Source organism: Podarcis liolepis (genome assembly GCF_965112155.1).
Source record: "Podarcis liolepis genome assembly, chromosome: 10".
Classification (NCBI taxonomy): Eukaryota; Metazoa; Chordata; class Lepidosauria; order Squamata; family Lacertidae; genus Podarcis; species Podarcis liolepis.
Window position 1 is genome coordinate 61,226,575 of NC_139562.1, and position 11,595 is coordinate 61,238,169.

General features: G+C 41.9%; 1 long non-coding RNA gene across 1 annotated transcript; it reads left to right on the forward strand.

The window, feature by feature from the left end:
- Positions 1-714: 714 nt before the first annotated feature.
- Positions 715-11,595, forward strand: LOC310687934. The gene is made up of 2 exons (XR_014516650.1): positions 715-930; positions 11,217-11,595. It is a non-coding gene; the product is annotated as an uncharacterized lncRNA (long non-coding RNA).

Sequence of the window (11,595 nt, forward strand, 5' to 3'; positions counted from 1 at the left end):
TTCTCCAGCAGAGCAGAGACCCTGGTTGAAAGCAAAGACCTCTGGAACCCTGTGCACAGCTCAGCAGGGTTTGGGGTGGCCTGTAACAATAAATAGGATTACAGCCCTATAGCGCAATCCTATGTGTGCCTACTCAGAGGAATTACTTCAGAGTAGGCCTGCCGATTGTGCAGGTTAACGCAAAGGGGGATCACACTGGGTTTGATGGGACTTTGCTCTGAGGTAAGTGTGTATAGAATAGCAGTCCTAGGCTTGCTACAGAGTAAGTACCACTGATATTGGTAGTACTTCCAACTTATCTTGCATAACGTGGTCCTGAAAGAGTGGGAAGTAGCCAGAGAAGCCCACCCTCCCTGGGTCTCTGCAAGCCATTGATGAGAACATAAAGAAGAAGAAGAGTTTGGATTTGATATCCCACTTTATCACTACCCGAAGGGGTCTCAAAGCAACTAACATTCTCCTTTCCCTTCCTCCCCCACAACAAACACTCTGTGAGGTGAGTGGGGCTGAGAGACTTCAGAGAAGTGTGACTAGCCCAAGGTCACCCAGCAGCTGCATGTGGAGGAGCAGGGAAGCGAACCCGGTTCCCCAGATTACGAGTCTACCGCTCTTAACCACTACACCACACTGGCTCTCAAAGGAGAGTTCTACAACATCAGACCAAAAGCTCATCTAGTACTGTTTCCCACAATGACCAATCAGGTACCTCTCTGAAGCAGGGCATGGAAACAATAGCCCTCTCCCATTGTTGCTCCCATTGTTGCAACAGGTGTTTTGTCACAGAAGATTGTGGTGTAAGGCAACCTTTGAACCTGGAGGTTGTGTAACTAGTAACCTGCACCAGAACTAGTGCATAAATCCTGAATGGGAGGAATGAATATGTTTGTACTGATTCATCATAAGTGGTGGTCTTCCCTGATAAAATTGAGGGTGAGTAATTCAACTTTGCTCTGGGGTCGGTTGTGACCGAATGATCTGAGTAAGCGTAATGCAGAGAAATAGCGAAATTATCGAGCAAAAGATGTGGGACATAATATTCAGGTGAAAGATTAGGAAAGACTTGGGAAGAATGATCTAAAATTTACAGCCTATACCTTACTTATAGAGAATTATATGAAAATGATGTATAGGTGGTATTTAACACTGGTTAAATTGGCAAATATGTATAAAACAAAAGAAAATAAGTGTTGGAAATATAAATAAATAGAAGGTACGTTTCATCATATGCAGTGACAGTGTAAGGTTATTTTAAAAATTATGGGAAATGATATATAATGAATTGAAAAAGTGTTAAGAATAACCTTTGTTAAAAAACCAGAAGCCTTTCTATTAGGTATTACAGGAATGGATCTACCTAAAGAATATAAGAATTGGTTTATGTATGCAACAACGGCTGCCTGGATATTGTTAGCCCAACACTGGAAAGAAGAAGAAGTCCCCACCAAAGAAGATTGGCAAATTAAATTAATGGAGTATGCTGAAATGGCTAAATTAACCAGGAAACTTAGAAATCAAGATGACAACAAATATTAAAAAAATAGGAAATGTTTATTGCATATTTAGAAAAGCAATGTACACAAGTTAATACATTAGCAGGATTTTAAATAACATTTGTAATATTATAGACAATGTACCAAAATTGGAAGTAATCAGAGATAAAGACTTTATTGACATGTGTGAATGAAAATATTATAAAGGAACCAAGGAAGCAGGTGGAGGGAAGTCAGGGCATTCAAGTAATCCCATACTGTGGATTTAACATGGATTTTATATACAGTTGTTTTAAATGTTTTATTTTATGCTTTTTTATGTAGTTTTTGTTTTTGTGAAAATTAATAAAAATATTGCACAAAAGCGAGAGAAAGAGAGAAAGAGCAAAATTATCAGAGAAGGCTGTCTTGGAGGGGCCCAAGCACAGGGCAATGAATTGCCTAGAGAGGCAACAAGAAGTCTCCTCTAGAGAAGCGTTATTTGAGTTTACATGTTATTTCGGTTATTTAGGCAGGAGCAGAGGGAAGCCACAACACTAGGTTCCTTGCAGGGACACTGCCACTTATCAGGGTGGGTTGGCAGTGTAATTCTATCCACTGGGCAAGCTATTTCTGTCCTCTTGGGCCACACTAACCTAAAAACACAGACACGCCCTCTGCAAGTTATTATGAGTCACACAGTACTCTTTATCGTGCAACACTGAGATTTAGCAGCCTGTCCATTCTTCTGGACTACACTTGGAATGTAACTCACAAACATCTGGCCTTTTGTGCCAATGGAAGCTGGCTCAATAAAAAGCTATGGGCTTGTCCATATTTTCATGTAATCCACTGTATTAAATTCACACTGAATAGCTGGAACTCCCTGTGTTATTCCTGTGGCCATCCTCTTTCCACACCGCAACAAAGGGACAACTACATAACAATTTCCAGTTCTTGCTTCGGTGCACCCAGGAGGCAGACAGTAGCTTATCTTTCCTTTCCTTTCTTTTTTTCATACAAAGCAATGACAACAAAGGAGAAATTATTGTGGGAAAGGAGCTATGTTTTCTCCCTGGTTTTCAAAAGCATCTGTAGGAAAGCTTGAGAGCAAAGCAACCAACAGTTGTGGTGTGGTCTCAGCAGGTTTCGTCTTCGTCTGCATCGCAGGAAAGCACCATCCCTGTCCTACTGAGATTTTGAATCTTGAGCTAATTTCCATTAGTCGGAGTTGCAAAGCTTTTAACTGAGAGCATTAGTAAACAAGGAGCCATTCACGCTGTGAATTTTTGCAAGAGTCAACTTCATTTATGTGTGTTTTCAAGAACTTCTGCTTCACCGTGCCATGCAAGTGGCTTACTGCAAATGCCTTGCTTAGAAAGAGGGCAGGTCTGTGCCTCACTTTGCAATGGTTCTTAGGCCATAGGTGGACGAGCCTCTTCCATTTCCCCCCGTATCAGTTTCAGAACTGTAGACAGTAATGAAACATATGGACCAATGTTCTGACTCAGTATAAGGTGGCTGCATAGGTTACATGTTTCTCACCACCACACATCAACTAGAATAAAGTGAGTAATTCAGTGTGTTCTTGCATAAATTGTGTTCTTGAATCATAGGATGACTGGATTTACAAAGAACATTTGGGGCCCAATAGTCATGTAGAATGCGACATAAAATAGAACGGTCCATTGGTCCTGTCCCAAATTTTTGATGGATAAGGCAGACACTTTTTTGACTTAAAAAGGGAACAATTATTCTAAATTGTTCTTTCTTTTTGCATTCTAAAACATATCTAAGTGTTCAATGCTGTGCATGTTTACTCAGGGTCCTCTCAGATAAGTATATTTTTATAGGTTGGGGGGATTCACCTAAACTCTAGAAATTAACAAATGGTAGGATTTTATTGAGATATAAAGGAGGAATCCCTGGGCTAGGTAAAGGTAAAGGTAAAGGGACCCCTGACCATTAGGTCCAGTTGTAACCGACCCTGGGGTTGCAGCGCTCATCTCACTTTATTGGCTGAGGGAGCCGGCGTACAGCTTCCGGGTCATGTGGCCAGCATGACTAAGCCGCTTCTGGTGAACCAGAGCAGCACACGGAAACACCGTTTACCTTCTCTCTGGAGCAGTACCTATTTATCTACTTGCACTTTGACGTGCTTTTGAACTGCTAGGTGGGCAGGAGCTGAGACTGTGCAATGGGAGCTCACCCCTTCATGGGGATTCAAACCGCTGACCTTCTGATCAGCAAGTCCTAGGCTCTGTGGTTTAACCCACAGCGTCACCCGCATATGCAAAATGATCTGTCCGAGCTAGGGGTGGAAGAAGCCTCTCTTGAGATGACCATGCTGTAAGATATGGACCTCCTCCATCTAAACTAAGGCATAAATTTGTGAATTTCGGTTTCAGAAGTGTAGACAATAATGAAACATATGGACCAATGTTCTGAATCAGTCTGTGGTGGCTTCATATGTTACATGCTCCACGCCACCACACACCAACAAGGGTTTCATTTTGGGAAGGCATGCCAGGGGAGAAGTGGTGGGAGCTTCACCACTTCTATGTTACGACTTATTTAGTCTCGCAGAACCCATCCTTTACATGGTAGAAAGCTGAGGGATCAGATCTTCGGCACAAAGAATGTGAATGAGTAATATCAATACAATCACTGGATATTTCCGGGGGGGGGGTATCTTTCTCCCTCCATCCTTTCTCTGTTCTTTAAACTCATACGCATCCTCTTGGCACATTTTCATGTACTTTCACTTTCGCATTCAACACATTTTTCGCATTCGACGAGGCACGGCGGTGTTTTGAATTCTGGCACAGATGGATGTCTCCACTAACAGGATAAACATTTGAAGTGGCACTTGCTGAATGATTGACACTGGTTATACAGTAAGTTCTTATTCTGTCAGACTTTGGCATGTCATTAGGTGTCAGAGTTAATCTTCTGCCAGCCATTTGACAGGATTGTACTTAGTGCCTGATGCCAGTTTCTAAAAAGTGTGCATGATTAAGGCTGCATACAAATTACATTTGTTCAGTTGAATAACATACTGGTTATATATTTGGAAAGGAGATAGAATTATCCTAACAATGGGTCTCACCGTAGAGAGCTTTATGGAATATTGTATCTATTGTCAGGGCTGTGAATATCTTCTCCGAATCTGGACTTCCAGATTTCTCCACATCCGTCTGAGTCTGGCATTGGAGAGTTGCTAGAAGATATTGATCACTCAACCAGGAAGAACTCTGAGTATTTATACCAGGCCTGGCCAAACCGTAGGGTATTGCCAGATAACTATGCCTCTGAATATTCATGTCCTGCTTGTGGACTTCCATAGGCATCTGGTTGGTCAATATAAGAACAGAATGATGAACTAGTTAGATATTTGCTCTGATCCATACATAGTCCTAGGAAGTTCACTCAGCTAGGTTCCAGCCCAGAACAGCCCAACTTGGGTCTCATATCTGTCATATTTGAGTAAGTCCATGATGATTTTGCAATGCATGCTTGCCTTTATATGAGCCAAATTTATTGCTGCAGATTAGCTCTGAAAAAGCTATTTACAATGAAGGAAAGGATTAAAATATCCTTGGCTTTCATTAGTCAAGTGGCAAGAAGGATGAAGTCATCAAGATAAGGGAATGATCTATAACATTGTTTAGATATTTTAAACTTAGCAGGTATGAACCTGGTTTTCATACTAACTCCTTTGCACCCATTGTTCTTCCATGTCAGAAGCCACTAAATTCATGCTGAAGGTATTATTACCCAGAAGATCCTGGAGAAAAAACTACAAAATTTAGGAGGCAATTCTCTTCCACCAAAAACAATGGAGATACCAAGAGAGATGGAGAAGAATCTTGTTCAATCTGGATTTTAAAGTAAACTAAGCTAATTCAGTTTCTTATACATATTTGAATGAAGTTAACAATCATATTGTGTACTTCTCCAGATTTTGCAATTAGGTTTAGTTTTTTGATAAAATGCTAGGGAGAATGTGTAGGAAAGCAAACAAAACTGAGTATTTTATAGCGGAAATGTGTAAAAAAAAATTGCATATTTTATGGGACAATGTGTGAAAACATGTACCAACTTAATGCATTTTTAATGTGATTTAAAAAAAATAAATCAGAAAATGGGATGGAACTGACTTGTGTTTGAATGCATGCAAAAGTAGCACAGTATACAAATAGGCTAATATGCCCATTCCTAGTTTCAGGTCCACTTCAGAATAAACTACAAGGCTCCAATCCACTGGCCCTGAGATTACTACTGAACTCAGAATTGATTGTATTGTAAAGGACATTATCTCAGGTATGGGTGCAAAAGAACCACCACCATTAGTATTAATCTTCAGAAGTGTTTGGAAACTTATCATGAAAGTCTGCTGTGCTTTTTGCAGATTCTCCCAAATTATTTCCACACAAAGAATTGTTTTCCATTGTCATCCACCAGAAAAAACAGTATTAATAATACTGAGATATAATGGCAGACCCTCCAAGTGTCCCTATTTTCCAGGGACGTCCCTGATTTCTCTAAAGAAACCGTCCTGGTTTCTGATTTGATCCTGGAATGTCCCACTTTTCCTTAGGATGTCCCTATTTTCATTGGATAAATGTTGGAGGCTATGGAGTTATCCGACCCCGAGGCGTCTGAAGGCAATTCTGTATAGGGAAGTGGTGTTTTTTATGTTTAATGTTTTATTATGTTTTTATATATGTTGGAAGCTGCCCAGGGTGGCTGAGGAAACCCTGTCAGATGTGTGGGGTATAAATAGTAAAATTAACATTATAGAGTGGGACGTCCCTATTTTCATCAGAGGAATGTTGGAAGGTATGTAATAGAAATGATAAAACACAAAAATCTTGTGTCAAATGGTAATAAAGCACACAAAACAGGGCATAACACAGGCTAAATAAGAACAGAGGCTGTTGCCCTGCGTATGTTATGGACTACAATTATCATAAGTCCTAGCCTGTACTGGCCAGTGCCGATGGGAATTGCAGTCCAAAATATATCAAGGACACCAGCTTGAGGGCATATGGGAGACACCATGATGAGTTCTCTTTAATTGGCACCATTTTATAGCACAGTATACAGCAGTTAACATAATTCAACAAGTATATTGGAATTTCAGAACAACAGTCGCATAATTGCCTTGATTAAAAGAGTTTCTTCCAAACCCCAGAACTGGAACCAGAAGACAGAGTTGACAAAATTACATTACACTCCTAATAATGTCTTAGGGTGAAGATTCTGTCAGAGCATTTTTTCTGCCTACAGGTCTGTGAACAAATTAAATAACTATTTTACTGGAGGCTTTGGCATCAAAGAGGGTTTTTATAGGTTGGGTGTTTTTTTTAAAAAAAGTATAGTTAACTGCTTTCCATATCAAAGCATGTAGAAGTTGGCATCAACAGGGGTGGAGAAGCTCATAATCAGGAGAACTTTTTCAGGTTTATGAGTGTGCAAAATGTTCTCTCTATTTGCATCAGGCTATTAGCAAACTGTTTATGTATGTATTTATGCATCGCCTTTATATCCTGCTGTTCTTTTAAAGAGCTGCAGGCAATATACATGGGATTTTTACAAGTCGTGAAGCTGCTTAGATGACCTTGGTTCAGTTACCATGCCTTCGCCCAAATCTACCTTACATGGCTGTTGTGCTCCTGGCAGTAGGCTGAGACATGGGGTCTGACCCAAGATCACACAGTCAGATTCATGACTGTGTGGGGATTGACTCATGGCCCCCTTGCTCAGGTCTTGCCCTCTGACCATGGTACACCACACTGAATTTCTTCTTTTAGCAAAGTGCTGATGTTTTGTAGAACAACTCCTATCAGACATTCCCGATCTTCTCTGCGTGAATGAAAGGATTTGTCACAATAAGCATCATGTATTGAGGGGGTGGGAATAAAAGATGAAAGACAAAGCTGTTCGGTATTCATCAAACCAGCTACAGTATTTCCAGAATTATCGCTGCTAAGAAATATAAGTATTAAATGTACAGCTCTTTTTACTGGACTTTCCAGGGCAATTATGTGTTTATTTTACCTCAGCAAAGCAACATGTTTTCTTTGGACACCCTATTTCTGTAACTGCAGATATAAAAAGCAGCAACAACAGAGGGATTTGGGTGAACATTGTTGCATTGGCATACTGCAGGGATTCTTGGACTTCCTACGTGCTTCAGATGGCTGAAAATTAGTGAGGCCCACCAGTCTCAAAATGGCGCCAGATGGAGGCAGAGTTTGGCATAACCAGCTGGCAATTACAGACATCTGATATCTAATCTACCTTTAGAAATGGCTAAATTCTTTGCTGCTGAGATTTCCCTATGGCAAGGAGTCCCATAGCTCAGCTTTCCACATGCTAAAAACAGAAATCCTTTTCTGGAGGCGTTGTTTGACATCCTCCCCCCATTTGGACAAAATTTGCTGATCTGGAGACTCTGGGTCCTGTGCAGGTGTTTCTTCGCACCCCAACCCGCAGGAGCAGAAATGGTACCTCACAGGATCGATGCCCCTGCTCAACAGCATCAATCCAATGGAGTGTTGGGCAGGAAAGAAAGCCATGATATTGACCTAAACAGAAGGTAGATCTCAGCCTTTACCATGCAGCTTTCCTGCCCAGCCTGTCTCTCCTTCCTTCCAGATGCCTGTCCCCCTGACAGTCATAGATTGCTCTGAGCCAATCCAGCCTGACTGACTCACAGCGATCTGTGGCCATGTGTACTTGATTCATATGATGCTCAATTTTGTTCAAGCCTCTGTGAGACAAATCTGGTACTACCATGTTGTTGTTGTTGTGGCTTCCAACTCTGGGTGGCTTCCAACAAAGATAAAAAAGACATTAAAATGTCAAACATTAAAAACTTCCCTCAACAGAGCTGCCTTCAGATGTCTTCTAAATGTCAGGTAGTTGTTTATCTCTTTGACATCTGATGGGTGGGTGTACTACAGGGCGGGCGCCACTACCAAGAAGGCCCTCTGCCTGGTTCCCTGTAGCTTTGCTTCTCGCAGTGAGGGAACCGTCTGAAGGCCCTCGGCACTGAGTCTCAGTGTACGGGCAGAATGATGGGGGTGGAGACGCTCCTTCAGATATACTGATCCGAGGCTGTTTAGGGCTTTAAATGTCAACACCAACGCTTTGAATTGTGCTCGGAAACATACTGGGAGCCAATGTAGTATCAGGCAAGGATGATTTCCCCTTGCAAATACACTAAAACTGGCCGAGCGTGCCTTTCTTTGTTCAGTATACCAAATTTTCCTTGTCTAGCATAATGGCCATTAAGAACTAAGTTTTTGGTTCTCAACTTGCTGCTATAAGCCCACTTAGGTCCTCAGTCTCCACATGGCTAACAATGAATAGTGTGCAGGAGAATCAGAGAGAGGCTGCTCACATCCACCGGCCCTGCTCTCACAGACCACATTGTCTACGCATTAGGAGCATGTCGACGGAGGTAAAACCTGCAATATTCATATTGGCTCCCCCCTTGAGCTGGAACCCTGTATGTTCTGTGTACGTAGAAGCAGCCCCCTGCAGACTGGCCCTGGAAATAAAACACTGGCCCCAGTACTCGGGGTCCTGGGACCCTTAAAATAAAATTTGAGCAAAGTTGGTGAAGCAGCAAAGAGTTTATTGATACATTCTTGGAAGGATAGGTGTCCCAATACAGGCAGAACCAAGCTGAGTAAAAGACAAGTTTATATCACCTTCCCTTGAGTGGGAAGGTACCTCCCCTGTTGACATCTCCCATTCACCTGAATTCAGGGACCCTTGCTCTTAATTAGGTAAAGGTAAAGGGACCCCTGACCATTAGGTCCAGTCGCAGACGACTCTGGGGTTGCGGCGCTCATCTCGCTCTATAGGCCAAGGGAGCCAGCATTTGTCCGCAGACAGCTTCCGGGTCATGTGGCCAGCATGACTAAGCCGCTTCTGGAGAACCAGAGCAGTGCACAGAAATGCTGTTTACCTTCCAACCGGAGCGGTACCTATATTTATCTACTTGCACTTTGACGTGCTTTCGAACTGCTAGTTTGGCAGGAGCAGGGACCGAGCAACGGGAGCTCACCCCGTCGCGGGGATTCGAACCGCCAACCTTCTGATCGGCAAGCTCTAGGCTCTGTGGTTTAACCCACAGCGCCACCCGCGTCCCTTTTGCTCTTAATTACATTACTCAAATAAGGAAGCGTGTTCCTATGCTCTCACACATCTACCCAAGCGATAAAGCCACTCCTTGACCACCCCCTTAGGCGTACACCATTTCTACCCCTCTGAAGTGTGCTGATGTGTCTAGATAAACCACATTCTAGCAACAAGCTGCCCTGTTTTTCTAACCCCAAGCCAGTAAAGGTAAGCCCCCAAGCGAGTTGGCCGTTAGCTAGCTGTTGTAACCTTCTACTCAGATGCTGCAACTGTTTGAGGCCTTTTGAACTTTTAGCGACGTTTTTATTCCTTAAAATAAGTTAGCTGGGGTTGCCTGTCCAGCATGCAATTCATTGTCAAGATGGCAGGCCTAGTTGTGCATGTTTCTCTTTGTGCATGGGTGCTGAATGCCTGAATAGGGCTACTACAGTGTCATTTTCACTGAAGAGAATGGGGTACCATGCATGCACTGTGACTTCCTTGTGCTCTTTGGAAGACATAGGTGGCTGTGCATCAGAAATACTGAAGTACTAACAACTCCCAAAATGAAGCTAGCAAGGGAGACAGGCTTGCTTTATATACAGTCCTTGCTTACATAGATTTGATGCTTCGGGGAGACAATCCATTTAATTAAATGCTCAGTAGCCAAAAAAAAAAAAAAAAAAGGTCCTAAATTATCATGAATAGCAGTAGATCTGGTCTATGTTGTTCCAAGTTATAGAAATGTACATCACAATTTGCCACTTTATTCCACGCTGAAAGGTTTGCAAAAACGAATGCGCAGAAATATAAAATCATACTAACAGGGAAAGAAAGCAAATAAGAATGCTCCTAATTACTTGCGCGATGACAGATGTTTTCCAAAAATGGTTCTTATGCCTCCAGATTTATATAATGTTAAAAATGTGTAAAACAACAATCTCCACTATGAATACTGAGCTGTCTTATTTGGAGTGTTAGAAACACAGTGTATATTGTTTAAGGACGGCTCTATCTTATTTAAAAATAGCAACACCAAGAGCCTGTGCAGGAGAAAGGAGAATTCCTTTCTCAGCATTGTAAATGGATGCTCACATACGAATTGAAATTCACCAGAGAAGGAGGCAAATTAATATCATCGGAACCTTTAACATTCTTTTTTTGAATGTCCTTTGCATTATGGTAATTGGTAAGTATACTGATAAGTGACAATTCCTTAATGCTGAGGGGCGTCTCAGAGTACCAAAGAGATGCTGCAGAGATTACTAGGCCAAGCTATTTGCATGGCTAATCAGAAGGCGAATTTAATTTTGATGCTGGAGCACTGACAGATGCTCATTTTCAAATATCTATCATATATGGAAAGGTAAATGTCAAGCAGTACTTATTCTAAAATTTGCCTTACTCTCGAGAATTAGAGTGAATTCCAGAAGAAGAAAAAACAAGACCAGACAGACGTGTTGGCAATGAAAAATGACTCTATTTCAACTAATACCTGTATGCTTAATAGCTATGCCTGCCCTTTATTTCTATATCATTTACGAGTTGCACGGACTTGCAATGACCTTTGCCTTCAGTTTAATGGCAGCCCCTATTTTTGCTTTCAACTAGGTGCAAGAGTTCTGAAAACTGCTGGATGAAGGCTTCAGTCTGATGCCTACACTCTTGGGAGTAAGTGCCATTTAACTTGATGTCCTGTTTTGTAGACATGCATAGGGATAAGCCGTGAAAAATAAAAACCCTGTGGTGCCCCTTGTTGAAAAAAGCTGACTCTCCATGTTGCACCCACTTGCCAGAAGTTAATATGCAACAGTTATTTCAAGTGGCCACCATACACCCAATCAACATGAAGCTCATGACTTCCACCTGAGGAGTATCTGAAGGTACAACATCTCCATATGCTTCTCCCCATTTTCTGAGATCTGCTAAGGAAGCTCTGCTACCCCATGTCCAAACCATTGTCCTCTTTGATTATGGGGAGGGAGTCAGA